This window comes from Drosophila eugracilis, unplaced genomic scaffold (genome assembly GCF_018153835.1).
Source record: "Drosophila eugracilis isolate 14026-0451.02 unplaced genomic scaffold, ASM1815383v1 contig_2154, whole genome shotgun sequence".
In the NCBI taxonomy this organism is placed as follows: domain Eukaryota; kingdom Metazoa; phylum Arthropoda; class Insecta; order Diptera; family Drosophilidae; genus Drosophila; species Drosophila eugracilis.
The window spans coordinates 8,891,563-8,906,791 of record NW_024573038.1 but is presented as its reverse complement, the minus strand read 5'-3'; the positions used below and the strand labels follow the sequence as shown (position 1 = coordinate 8,906,791).

At 39.1% G+C, this 15,229-nt stretch overlaps 1 protein-coding gene across 2 annotated transcripts in view; it reads left to right on the top strand.

Moving 5' to 3' along the window:
• Positions 1–307: 307 nt before the first annotated feature.
• Positions 308–15,229, top strand: part of LOC108114232 (trichohyalin) — a 44,310-nt gene continuing 29,388 nt past the window's right edge. For both annotated transcript variants that reach the window (XM_017225104.2, XM_017225103.2), the window contains exon 1: positions 308–896. The gene's annotated coding sequence lies outside the window, so the exon portion shown is untranslated. The remainder of the gene's footprint in view (positions 897–15,229) is intronic.

The following is a 15,229-nucleotide window of genomic DNA, read 5'->3' as shown; positions in this document are numbered from 1 at the left end:
TTAGGAAAACTTGGAGGTTATAAACAGAGTTTTAAGATTACTTGTTATTTATTTCATTTTTTATTTTTGATTTTATAGCGTTTAAAGATTATTTTTCAATACCATAAGCAGTAAAAGTAGTAATGTTACTATGTAAAGCTCTGTAAGCTACTTTTTTCCCAGTGCACCTCACTCTCTCTTACCTCTCTCTCTTGGCAACAACAGCATCACACAACAGCTACGTCACAACACTGAGCAGCAACTTGGCGAGTTTCGGCTTTCTGGCAAGCCGGCAGCAGCGAGCTTTGCGTTTGCTTTCGCGATTGCCAGTCGCAATTTTCCGTTCGTGGCGAACAGTCGCGTTTTCCAGCAGCGGTAGCAGCGTTTAACAAAAACTGCCGGCACTCGTAACGAATCTCTTGGCCGTTAGAAGTAGTTGGCCAAAAAAGCGAAACTATCTATCTCAGACTCAAAACACCGAACGACAACAACAAGTGCGATTGTTTCAATTTGTCAGCAAGTGCAACTTCTTGGCAGGTGAAAATAGTCGGTCGTGCCGGTTAGATAGACTAACACCTTCTTCGATTACCCCTAATACCGATTCCCTATATTCCTCTATTCCTATTCCGAATCCGATTCCGAAATCGACTCCGTGTGTTTGTTAAACAGCCGGCCAAAAGCCCGCTAATTGGCTTGATTTTGGGCCCAAAACTAAATATCAAGTTTCAATATTTACCGTGTGTTCGCGAAATCGGACAGTCTGTCACTTGCGGAAACCGAAAGAAATCTATATACAAAGTTGATATATATATATATATATATATTTGGCAACGGGCCAGCTTGGTGAAGTGAGCGCTTGGAAAGCAGGGAGTTCTGCCTATTTGCATTTCAAATTGTTTGCGAACATCTAAGAAAAGGTAAGTGGCTCGCCGGCTAAGAAAAAAGTAAGACTGGCTAAGTGAAAATCAAACAAGAAGTGGTACAATTAACTCGAACGATTTCTGATTCGATTTCTGGATATTCGCTGAGGTATTTGCATAACCCGATGGGAGTATATATCTATCTGTGGTATATATTTTATGCTTGTCCATTTCCTTTCGTCTGCATAAATTATCCCATTCTCTCTCGAACTTTTCTATTCTATTCGGTGGCAATTCTAATTAAGTGCCAAGACCTGCCCCAATGATGTTGCCACTCCCACGACCCTTGGCTCAACTCTGACCCGCTTGATTGCCACACGGCAAGAAACATTAGTTGGTTAATGTCAGCGCGTGTTGACTTTTTCATATCAGTAATTTTCCTTTTAAAGAAATTTCGGCTTATCAGTGACCATAAAAATGATCAATCGTTAAAAGGTTTTATGATTAATTTATTATTACTTGGCAACATGCGGTTTTTTTTTGGTTTTTTAAAAACATTTTTAAATCTCAAAAAGATAAAGATGGCTCGATAATAATACTGATTTAATTAGGATTTTATACTACCATAAATCACAAATTAAATGTTTCTGTTTAATAAAAGTCAACTTAATCGGAGAAGTGTTAGTCATAAATGTTCTATCTAAAAATATGCATTTAATTAAGATCGTAAAAATCTATATAAATAATATTAAATTTTAATTACTTTAATAAATATCTGTCGTCACTGCTAGCTATCTAAAAATGTCTCCTAGAATATTTCTAATTTGTAAGACATTTTAATCTGATTTTCTTAACTTTTCCAAAGACAAGCTAACCTTAATTAAAAATGTGTTATAAACTAAAAAAAACTAAATCAGATTTGGTAATAAATATGTCTACTGAAAGTTAAAGAAGGCTAAAAATACTTTTACCGGCATTATGAAATGTCACAATGATAAGCCGGAGATGGTAACTAATTTGTTTGATTAGCAAAATTGTGTTTTAGATTTTTTTTGGCCGTGCATTTGGTTGCCACTCGAGGGATCTTTTTATTGGCCTTTTTTGTTGTATTACTTTGTTGGCTATCTGTGCTCTTGTTGGAATTGTTAACAAAACTGTAGATTTATGCAGTAGATTAGCTCGTCAACACAAAGCGAAGGCCAAAGGACATGCTCAAATCCGCTTATTAATGAGCTGTCACAGGGCAATGGGCAATGGGCAATGGGAACTGCGAACTGGACAGTGGACATTGTATAAAGGGCGGTGGTCAAGACTTGGTCATCAATTAACGTTAATGTGGCAATGTCGTCAGAGCTGCTCGCTGCTCGCTGCTGGCTAAATGTCCTTGCCACACTTTTGTCAATCACAAGTATTACTTTTTGTATTTATTTTCATGCAATTTGTTTTATTTTTCGCCAACCGTGCGAATGCATTTCATATTCATAAGCTGTGGAGTGAGCGAGTGAGTTAGTGAGTGTGACTAAGCTGACAACTTGCAAAAGCCAAGAAATAATAATCGTTAAAATCGATTTGGTTTTACTTTTTTTTTTTCTTTCAAATTGGAAGAGCAGGGAGGAGGAGGTGGAGTATGGGTACGTGACCAACGATGACCTTCAACGGAGCAGCCTGCTCCTGGGAGATTTAAGCCAAATGCACGAATCTCTTTTCGAGGGTCATAAATAAAAGAGCGAACCGTATTCCTACCCCTCACTATGCCACTCAGGTGCTCGACGTGGCGCATATTTTTAGACGTTTAGCAGAACCCACTAAAAATACATTGCTTTCTTCAGCATAAAAAATAAAAACCCAAAAAAACCAAAAAAACAGAACGAAATATCCCGAAGAAAAAGGAAAACAAAGCCCTGCACTCAGAAACGACAGAAATGCGCGCTGGGATATCATAAAATGCCGAAATGCAGAAAAAGAAACCAAAATACAAGAAAATAGACATTAGCCAGCACAAAAGGCGGGTCTTAGGTAGAGGACAGTGGAGTTCTTAGTGGGGATTAGTCGAGGCAGGGATTACCCTGGAGATGGGTAATATATTATGGGAAGTATTCTAGGGCTATTTGTTCGATTAAGATATTGGTTTTAGGCTTTTTGGAAAAAGATTTAATATGGGTTAAGTAATAACTTATTGGCTATTCTTTTTCATGTTAAGTTTATCAATTATTTTATTATTTAAAAACTTGGTAAAACAATGAAGAAGAGTAGGCAGCTGTAGCTATATTATAAATATTAAATTATTCAAATATTTCAGGAAAATTTTTCATGAAAAAACACAGTACCTACACCTCCCCTTAGAACTATCAAAAACTCGAAAGAACACCATTTCCCACTCCACTGAGACAAAAATTGATCTACTTTCCAGCACTTCATGTGCAGGGCATGTGAGAATGCGAGACGGCAACGAAGGAAAAAAAAAACATAACAAAAAAGTGAGAAGACCGAAAAAAAGGACAGAAAAAACATTTGGCAGAGCATAAAAATAAAAATGGAATAAAATGGCATAAAAAATGCAACAGTTCAGTGAGATAAACACGAAAAAGCCAAGGTAGAAAAAGATATGGGGCAAAACGAGGGGAAGTTAGCTGAGAAGAAGAGAAGGAAAAGTGGAAGGTGAAGGAGGAGAAAGAGCATTTGGAGCCAAAGAAAGAAATAAGGGACACACAAAATGGGCCAGTAGCTTGGATTTCAAGCCCACTCACACATGAACACACCTTGCCGAATTTTAAATGAGTCAGCCAACGATTCAGGTGGCCGAAAAGGAGGGGCGGAACGAGGGTGGATCCTTCAATAAATGTCCAGTTGTCCGGCTGCTCTGCTTTGGGCCAACTCGGGGGCCTGCCTTCGACACTTGGCACGGTTTTAATGCCCTGCCCAAGGTTAATATGAACACAGTGAGAGAAATAGAAAGTGAATTAGAATAAGAAATCTATGACTTAGAGGAGCATATGATACTTTAATGATGTTAACCAAATTTCTTATAAACAAATTCTGTTTCTAAGCTTCAAGACTGAAACCTTCCCCTAAGCAACTGCATTTCTCTCAGTGTACTTACACAAAAAGAAATACAGACACTCTCACATAATGAAGAAAATGCGGATAAAGCTAGCAAATAGAAATGAAGAAATACAAATTGTATAAAACAGTGTGCAGGGAGAGGGGGTTCTTTTTTTGGTAAATGTGCCACAGAGATAAAAGCGTAAATAGAAGCAAGGCACGAAAATTTTTTCAAATTACCAGAAAAGAGGTTGAGGCAGGGCCACCCACAACCAGGCGTACGTACGTGTGTGTGTGTGTGTGTGTGTTTGTGAGAACTTATTGAAAGTGCTAACACACACGCAAGTGAAAATGGTTATGCATTCGTGTGGGTGTGGTATTTCCACATCCTGGCAAGCGACCGCAGTTTAAACAAACTGCTTGGCCTGCCCGTGTCCATGTTCCATATAGTAGCATGTGGAAAAGTTGTCACCTTTCTCCTGCCCCATTTACTCATCTTTATAACCTCACTCTTTGCACTGAAATAAATTTCATGTGTTTTTTTAATTTTCATATTTTAATGATAAGGGAAACTTTGATCTTAATAGTCTTATAATAGATCATAGAAGCTATCATAAAAAATACTGTCCAACAATACTAGGCAGAGATTTCATTATCGATAAAAAATCAGAACAAAATTGACTTACAGTTTCATATCTTAAAAATACCAATTAAATTTTGTAGTATTTTTTGGAGATTTTTTAGTGTGTTCATCTACCATCTCCTCCACCTCCTTTCCTGCTGCTGCTGACTTTGCGTGTGTGTAATGAATTTAAAGTTTGCTCCGCATACATTTTTCATACGCTTGCAAATTGTTATGGCTTTTAGACCACCCACCCACTCATTCTGCCCCCCTCTCCCCCTCCCTTTTCAACCTTCTGCCCCCTGTTCATACATACATATGTACATATACGTATATACACCTTGTATTAAGTGGGTGTCGTGTGTGTTAGCTTTTGTCCTTGTTATCCACACGAGACATGATTATTAATTTGCAATTTCTGCTAATTGCATGAGCTTCAGCCACCCACTTACCTGTATACGTGTACATTCTGCCCTCAGGTGTTTCTTTTATGCCATCTAAGCGATCGCTTAAAAACTTATTCTCATGTGCGGCAAACTCAGGAACATTCCGCCAGTGTGGTTGCCACTTCTGCTGTTCAAATAGATAAGCCTAGATTAGATTAGCGGTCACTGGAGCACATAGAAAACATATTATGCTTTCCCTTTGCTACCCCACTAAAGTGTTCTATATATATAAGATGTATATATGTATAGTATAGGGAATAATGACTTAATGGGATTTTTGTATAGTTTGGACTGGCGGGCCACTTGACTTTGAAACGATCGAAGAAATGGAAGGAATGGCGGAATTGCTCTTACTGCTCTAGTAATTAGTTCAATTTTTTAGGGGGAAAAGTTCTGGAAGATTCTTGTCTTATCCAGAATAATTGAAAAGATAACATGACTCATAGAAATAATTAATATATAGAGATCTTTTTAAAAACCATTTAAATTAAAACAGAAAGATTTATTTAGTTGATTTGTAAAAGAACGTGTTACTATATCGCTTTTTTATTCGAACTCAAGTGTTTTCCCGACCACAGCCTTATCCCAGATCATCGTAAACTATTTATTAACACAGCTACCACTTCATTTATCTCACTTGATGACGGCACTCATTCATTAAGTTTTTTTGATGGCCAACCATTACAAAAACAAAAATTTGAATATTTATTTGTGGCAAATTATAAGCCATATATTCTGTAATAAAAATCAATTTGTGAATAAATAGCTAAGCATTAAGAAGGCAACAACACACCCGAGAAGTGGGCTCAGCTTAGCTCAGCTTAGCTCAGTTCAGTTTTTCCTGGCTCAATGATGAGGCGATTGAGGCTGGCTGGCGCTTGAGAATCGATGGCTGTCATGTCGATGCATTTTAAATTGTTGACATTAGGCTGGCAAATCGACGGCCAGACGGCGTCTGCCTTAGCGATAGCTTTAATTTCGCTGATTGAAGGAGCATCAAAACGGAGCAGCAGCTCTCCTCTAGAATGCTTTACGACCGTAATTCAGCTTGTGTTTTCTGTTCGCAATTTTGTTTATAAATCGCTGGCAATCTAATCGATCCGAATGGCTTTGGCATTTGATGCTCGTAGGGTTAACAGAGGCTAAGTGCTGTAGTTCCACTTCCTGTCTGGTGGGGGCTGAGTGGTAATTCTCTGGCTCGGCCTTGACCCGGGCGCCATTCAATGGCGGCAGCCTATTATAAGGCTCGCCAACCGAAAAAAAAAAAAGTTTCACTCTTTGCTAGCCTTTGTGCTTGGTATTGCGCCATTGCGCATACGCCCCGTTGCCAGACTCCATTTAACCCTGGGCAGGGTTTTATGGGTGTAAGTTTGTACTTCTATGGGTTAATGAGATTTTTTTTAAAGGTTACTTTTTTTGTTAGCTATATTTTCTATGCTAGTTTAGGGCCTTATTTGATTTCACTTAAATAATAATTTATTTAATTTTTAAAATTAATACAGAAAATGTTATTCAAGGTTAAAGGTTAAACCCTCTAGCACCACCAGCGGCAGGAGTTTTCCTCTTTTCATTAAATATTTTCCTTTTGAAGCTGCAACAGAAGGCCGGTTTCCTAATTAAGTCGATGTTTGTTGGCTTTCCAGCTGCGTTTTTGATGGCCAGCTGAAACCCCTAGATTTTGGTTTGCTGTTCTTGTACCCTTGTAGGTGGTACTCGCAATATTCAAAGTGAAATCCGCCCATCGAACTGCAGCGGCAGAAAGGTTGTTTCTGGCCAGAAAGTCACGCACATGCTGATAATTTGGCCAAACTGACGGGCCAAACAAAATCCACCAAAAAAAGAGGCAACCACAGGGCTCAAACCCGTTGACAACTTCCATGGGGCAACAAATTGTTTTCTTTTCTGCGGTTTTTACTCTTAATTATGCGCAGTTAGGTGGAGTTGACTCGGGAATTGCCACGATTTGGGCCCTGGTAATGGGATCCCGGGGTTCTTTGCTTGTTGGGATTCGCTGACTTTGACATTTGAGTTCAGTTTGGTTTTTTTGCTTTATTTTTTATTTTTTTGCTCTTGAGACTGTCGCGAATCGCCAGTTCATTAAACTGAAGTGTCATTCTGCGAACGTTTTCCTGACTTTTTTTTTTATGTCTTTCACTGTAACGGGGCAAAGTACAGGGCTGTAAGAATGTGTTGTAATGGCGGGGGAATTCATGATTTTACGAATTTTGTGAACTCTTTTCAAGCTGACCTCAACACATTTTGAAGGCACTACCGTGGGCCACTACCAGACGAGTGAGAAATCAAAATAAGAAGTTAGTTTCAAGGCAGTTAAGGGTTAGAACTTAATCATTTTTTGGTCTTGATTTCTCAGAAAACCCATTAAAACCATAAAAATCCTTACTTAAATTTCATATATTCCCATTTTATTGGACTTCGGCTTCTTTTTAGACCCCAAAAAAAGCTGTTATAAAAAGCTTAGCTTGTACTTTAGAGAGCCCCTCGATGACTTTATCCCCATGAATTTATAATATTTGATTTTCCAAATTCGTACTCATCGGAATTGGCAACACCCAAGCTTCGACTTGGCATGAATTACATCATAATCTCCTCGTTCGCACACCTTTAAGAGCTTCGCTCTGCCCATAACAAATCGAGAAACTTTCAAATTGCTAACATACTCGTAAAATCAGTTGTTATGGCTTCACCCAGCCCCGACTATGGAATATATATGCCCGACTCAAATCGGTGAGATATGGCACCATTATGATTGCACAGGCACAGAGACACTCGTCGTCGTTTCTTCTTCTGTTTTTTTTGGCAAAAGAAAGCGATGGAAAAAAGTTTTTTCTTCGACATGCAAAAATTGTCAAGAACAATAAGGCGAAACCATATAAAATATGTTTTGGGTGCGTTGAGGCAGCTTGTCAGGGCAGCGGAGAGGGAGACGCGTTGAAAATGCCAATTAGGCTGAAGCCAAAACCTCTCAAAAGCCTCTTCAGAAAAACAGCAAAGCAAAAAAAAAAAAAAATCCAAAACTTTCGAGTTTATTGTGCGTCTGGAATGCGAAATATACAAGATCATGTTGCTGGGGGGAGCACGAAAAAAAAGAGTAAAAAACGAATAAAAAACGAGTAAAAAACTAAACAAACAGAACTATAACAAGGGAGGCGAGAAATGCCCTGTTCTGGAGACCCCTTATCACAAGCGATCGTGCTCAGGAAATCAAATAAATTATGTGCTCGCCAAAGAAAGAAAACAAATCTAATAAAAAATCAACAAAAAAAATATATATAGGCTTTCGTATTGGATTAATTTCTGACGCCAGAACTTTTGGAGACAATGTTGTCGGCGGGCCAAGACAATTGATGGTTGTAGACCTTTTATTTGAGCGCCGATTTTGCTTTGATTTTGATCGAAAACATAAAAACAAGTTTATTTATTTGCCTTTCGAAGTGTTAAAAATGATATTTGTAATTAAGCCAATCCTAGTGGGAAGTAGTGATAAAGTCAGTCTTAAAGTTCAACGAAATTAATCAACTTGGCTTATTTATCGCTGCTCCCTTGATGAATTTCGGCTGCTTGGAATTAATGATGTAATACATTAGGCCAGTTTCTCAGGCCAACAGCCTAGCCCAGCCCAGCCGGTGTCTCATTATAAATTCTATTGCGCCGGTAAATGAAAACACCATAAATATGCAAAATGATTATGGCCAAGATGGCGTTGACATAGTCGATGATGACGAGCCACCTGATAAGGTTGAACTTGTGATGGGAAACCATCTTACTTAACCCGAGACACTCAACGAGATAACAGGGAAAAGTAAGGTTTCAGGTAGTTAGTGTGCTCATTCTAAGTTGATAAGATAAACTAACTTTCATGTTTAACTGAAATTTTATCTAGGAAAAAGTGCGACAAATTCTTAACTTAATTAGTGGGAAGTTCTGTAGTTTAATAAGCTTAGTTTAACCTAATTATTATTGCATTAGTAATAGTTTAAACTGCAGGCAAGCTTTGTGCCATTACTCATTCATGTATTTGCTTAGCTTGAGTACCTAATCTGCTTATGCAATCTTATCAGAGAGAATGAGAGACACTTTAAGCCAAGTTAACTTACAGTTGCAATTTAATTAGCAAGAATTTCTAAGAATCCCATGACTAACTTTAAGGAATAAAGATCAAGACTAGCGAAAAGTTACTGGGAAATGAAATCAAATCAATCTTAAGGCTTCTTTATTAATATACAGGGTTGGCCCATTTAGCGTTTGCTTTTTGAGCTATCGATAATTTTGACTTTGACATTTCGAATGATATTTAGTAGAAGCTTTGCGGTTAACGAAATGGTTAAGTTTACGCTTGAAGAAAATTGGGAAATATTGATATTTTCTTTAGCGATTTTAAAACTCATATCTTCCATGGGCCTCCCTATATGTGAGGTGGAGCTATGCACATCAGTTGGCAGCCCTACGAATATCGATAACGGTCGTGTATCGAACAGCCCGTGAGAAAGGACAAGCACTAAGAAAAGTAGCACAAGAAGAAGCACAAGAAAAGTTTTAGCGTCGTAAATTAATTGTTAATTCATAACTTAAACATAAACACCTGTTATAACTTTTATAAAATAAAACATATTTAATACTCAAATATCTTATTATATCAAATCCCAAAAATGGGTTAACTTTAGTTTTTGCTACTTAACTCCCTTCCAAGAACAAAATCTTTAAAAAATTATAAAATTTCAATTACTTTTGTTTCTTTTGTAAACTCCAAGATTGAACATATGATTCCCATAAAAACACTCGTTTAATATTAAAAACATTTCCGTCAGCACTCATTGGAATGTTCTAAACTCCATCCATCATATTTCCGGCCTTGGGGGCGGCGACTTCCTCTTCAGCGCCCTCAGACTTATGACATGTGAAATTAATGTACATTTAATATGTTTTCAATTTCAATGAAAATACCAAAAATATGCCGAAAAATTTCCGGCATAAATTGGCGCCGCTTGTTCAATCGTCCGGGCTCATAAATCTTTTTTTTTTCTCCCCTGCTCAACCAGTACAGGATGCTGCTTCTCTTTGCTCTTCCCAAAAATTCCATTTAGCCCTCGAGGGCTGTCCGCTATTTATGCAAATTGCAAACAATCCGAGGCTCCTCATTTCCTCTGCTCTCTCTCTCGAAATTATTGTGGCAAATGGAATTCATATTTGTGGCCTGTTTGTTCCTTTTTTTTTTTCAATTAGAGTTCGGTCAATGATTTGCTAAACAATTTAATGGAAAATTGATTTTGGCCTTAGGCGAATTATAAATAAATTTATTTGATCCTCTCTCTCTGCTGTTCTCTTTTTTGTCAAATTAGTTATTAAAGAGGGACAAGTCGACTGCTAAAAGGGCTTGCATTTCCCGTTTAAAATGTAATTTCCCTGAGCAAGTTCCATGTGCATGTAGAAAAAGTTGGCGGAAAATTCTGCAGCAGAAGGAAACGCGAAAATGCGGAGTAAAGAAGGCAGAAAAAAAAGAGACTGAAATATGTGCGCCAAGCAAAAAATGTGTGTTTTCCTCACACACACACACACACACACTTACCTCCTCACGCCCCCCCGAAAGAAACATCCCCCATTCCACCCCTCATTTTGTTGTGCATTTATTTTTGTTAGTTTCATTTGCTTTGTGCAGCTGCTTTGCAATTTAACTCCGCCCGCCTCGGGAAACCCCTCCTGTTAACCCCTTGTTGCCGCATTGCTAATCCAGTGCGAGAATTTTTCCCACTGCCGCTGCTGCTGCTGCCATAGATTTTTCTCGAGCATTGTTCAGCTGACAAAAAGTCATTTGTTTGCCACGTTGCCAACTGGCTGAGAAGCTGCGAAAAGAATAGATCTTTAGAGCGAAGACGGCTTCTTATGATGCGCTTAATTTGAGTTTGCTTAGCGGAAATGTGACAGGAAAAAAATTGTTTAGCAAACAAGATGGGAGATAACAAGGGGAAGATTGATCTGCAAGTGCTAACAGCTTGGCTAGAAATATATACTTGTATTTTATTTACAAATATATATCATGAAAATCTGCCTTAAGGTTAAGGAATTTTTCTAGAAAGACAGATGAAGTTAGCAATTTAACTTCCTAAACCTTTGATTAACAAAAACATTATTTTAATACCAAATTGCAAGTAAAAACCATATTTCTAACAATTTTTCCTTTACTTTTCTTTTTAGGTAAGCTTTCTTGGTCTGTCCTCCGGCTAATCTTGGTAACTATTTCCAGCTGACCAAACGCCCCCTCCAATTTCATGCAACTTTTTCTCCTCCTTGAAACTAAAAATAAAATATGCATTGGAACATTCGATATGCAAACACACAACAAAATTGTGTTCAGTTGGCAGAAATATTTCAGCTTTTAGCATGTTGATTTTCGTTCGAAGCGGACGGCTAGCTGTGTACGCCAGTGCGTATGAGCAATGCATTGCGGCGGGCACGAGTCGCATAACGCATACGCCACGTATGCACGCCACGCGCAATTAAGCCAAACAAAATGCGATCGCAAAGCGTTCATAAAAATAAAATAAAAACGCGGAGAGGAGAGAGGAGGAGGGGAGGAAAAAAACAAGATGCGAAAAACGCGAAAATAAAAATTAACACCAAGCATAAAATATTCCCAATTTAACGACGGCGTGTGGATATATAGTATATATATATATCTGAAATATGCGCACGATAATTAATAAACATTTAGGAGGGTAGGCGAGGGGGGCACTTGCCGTTGATAGTTGATAGTGGCCAACACACTATGCAGTCAACCACTTGACCATAATCAGTCAATCAGCCGGCAAAAACGGGGACGTTGTTGTTTCACCCATTAATGAAGTTGTTGTGTTTGCCTGCGCCAGCCCACGCATATAAATATGTGCGAATCCATTGGCAGTAACATATATATATATAGATATATAGATATATATAGCCGATACATGACTGCATTTTGCCGCTGGCAATGGTTTCGTTGCAAGCCAATTAGGCTCATCAATTTGGCCCGCTTTGCTTGTTTATCGAAGTGCAAAGCGGCAGACACGAGCCACATGTCGAATGGCTAATCAGACACATTTTGGGGTCATTTCCAATGCAGATTGGAGGGGGGAGGGGGTGGGTTGGGTAAGGGAGAAGTCATCCCGGAGTTGTCGCTTATTCCCCTGAGGGGACCTTCGTCGACGACCGGTTCCGCAATTGTTAAATTCCCAATTAAATCTATTCCCCAGTTGCGGGACTCCATTTGCCGCCCCCTTTCCATTTGGTTACTCAATCTCTTTCTCTGGCCGAGGCCATGATGCACTTTCCATTCAGATGATCTCGGGTGGAGTCATCGCGATTCGGAATGGCACTGTGATGTCCATTTTTAATCTTTTCACATGTGCAAAGGGGGTAGGGGGAGTCGATTGGTTTTGGGAAGAGAAAAAATGGTTTTTGATTGACATTAGCTCACTATACCCCACCTAAACTTAAGAGTAACACAGTTCATGCTTTCTGTTAAATCATTTCTAGTGACTGCCCCAAAACAGAGCCACCCTAATGCGTAAGGCTGACCCAGTTAAGAGGGGCAGCTGCAGTGCGTGCATACAGTATGTAGGTGGTGTTGCCCAAGCGGGTCAACAATGGAGTGCCACTCAATATACAAAAACACGACTAGCCGCCGATGAATGAATGCAAACAAACAGTGGAAAACAAAGACTTTCCCAGCTAACAATCTGCAAAAATGTAGAGAGAGAAAAAAAAACATGTTTTTCTAAGGGAAAGGAAGGGCCAAAGGCAAAGTGCTAGAAACCTTTTACAGAGACTGGCCGGAAAGGATATGCTTGTTAGCAGCGGAAGTGGCAACCAGGATAAGAAAGGGACAGCCAGAGACAATTAGAAAGAGATAGAAAGAAGGCAAGTAGACCATTGTTACCAGGAACACTGTAATTAAACGCCTAATGCGATTTTACTTGCTGCTGTTTCTTGTTAATTGGGTCACTCGAAATGAATTTTTAGCGCTTATTCAAATCGCCGGGCATAATGAAGATGTTTTCCCTGGCTTAGCCACTTAATTGACTTTCATTGTTGTTCGCAGTTCGCAGTTCGCAGGGTTCCACCTGCAGCACAGCAACTCAATTAGCCGAATGGCAAAGTTCTTGCACAACTTTAGCAGTCTGCATAATTTCTAGGTCAGCCTGGCTTTTGCACAAAAGCCTCTCGAACAATAAATTGCTGTTAAATGGAATTGCCAAAGGATTTTCCTTCGGCACACACTTGATTTTCCTATTTGTATTTGTGTGGTCTACTTCTGGCCAAGATGGGCCATTTATTGGCAGGCCAATCGCTAAGTATTTAATTAATTTATGTCTTGCAGGGAAAAGAGAGAGAAAATATCAATACACCGAAGAAAATTATATACCATATTCAACCTTCAGTTAAGAATTCAACAAACTTTAAGTTTATCTTCTTAGCAAGCATGAAAAGCGCGAGAAAAACCTAGATGAAGGCATTTCAATTTTTCTTGCCTACAACTTTTATTTTTGCAGGACTTTTGGCGAAAAGTTGAAGCCGAAAAACAAAAGTCGAGGCGTGGAAAATATTTCTTATTCTTTTCGTTCCTTCGGTTGTCAACATTTTGGCAATTTGATTAAGTCCAATTTGTGCGACGTTTTACTGCCACGCCCACAAGCTGTACAGTGTGTACACCCACCGCCCACCGCCCACCATCACCCAAGCAGATCGGTTGTATTTGCGCTCAACTTTGCAGTTAAATAAGACAACAAAAATTTATTTGCCCAACTTTTCGTGTGAGAATGTGTGAGTGGGTGGCTGGCAGGCTGGCAGGCTGGGAAATTGTGATTCCATTAGGAAAAGTCTGCAACTCAAATGTCATTTAAGTTTGTCTAAAAGGGTTGGTTTTTTGGGGGAAAGGAGGAAGGGTAGATGGTTTAGCCGAACTCCTGGGACTGGAGTCACCGAGACACATGGCATTTGCATGGCAAATATAATTACAAAGAAACAGAAAATGCAATTTACCATTGCATACTTCTGGGCAATCCAACAGGAAACACCAATACATACGCATACACATTCGTTGGCAATATTCGGTAAACAAATATGAATATTTCAGGGATCGATTTTTGGGCCAACTGCCAGCTAGTTTAGAACAATTAGAGTGAGCAATGAATATTTCACAATTTCGATTTCGTTCGATATATGGCCATATAATTATAAGCAAATTGATCCTTTTCAGAACCGATTTGCCACAGGCTGACACCCCCTAAAAACGCATGTTTTCATGCACTGAGAGAAAGAGTTCAAGAATCTGAAAGGTTTTCTATAGAAATGTTTGATTTTACACCTCCTAAGACTAGCAAAACCTTTGCAAGAACACCTTAAGTTTTATTTTTAGATTTTTTCCCGTTTCACCTTACAAACTTCCCCATCATTTCTCCCTCTGCACTTTGGGGTTATGCAATACACATGCATGCAGCAGGACAAGTTGAGCTCACTCAAACTAATCAGTTGTTTCAATATTTGCCCGAAGGCGAACAAGGACAAAAGTCATCAGGAATGGATGAAGGTGGAATTGTAGGGGGAGGGGTCATACCCGGTGAAGTTAGGGAATCTGCAATGCAGACAGGAAACGGAAACAAGCGGCGAAGAACAACGGAAACAGCGCACAGTGCACTGCAGATATGAGAGAGGCCACTTCCTCCAGCTTCTGGCATCTGCCACCTGCCTCTGCCCCCGCCTCGCCCACATGTCGATTGGGAATGAGTTGAGGCCACTCAACCAAAGACTAATTGATTTTCTCACCGAACTTGCATCACCAGAATCAGATTTTCCATCTTTTCACACCCCGATGCTGTCAGTTTTTCCCCGCCTTATCGTGTGGGCCTCATTTTCAGCCTTCTTTTGTTGATTTAAATACGTTTGCATAAAATGCGGCTAATTAAAACTTATGAAACGGCCAACAAGAAGAAAAAAAAAGTCAAGAACAGTTAAGGCAAAGCGTAGGAATCCGCTTGAAAAGTGCCAAGGAAAAAGGCAAATAAAAAAGCTGGCAAAACCAGCTTCATTTTAAGGAAAACTTATTGAATTTTCATGAACTTTTACGTCCATAAGAGAGCGGCAGACCTTCTGCATTCAGAAGGCAAATGGAAAAATTTGGAAAATTAATAGGCCTAGAGGCATGCTAAGATATACCCTTTAAAGTGGAATTTTTAAAAGGTTTTTTCCACAAAGTTATAAAGTTATGAGAAAGGCTTACTAAAGGATTA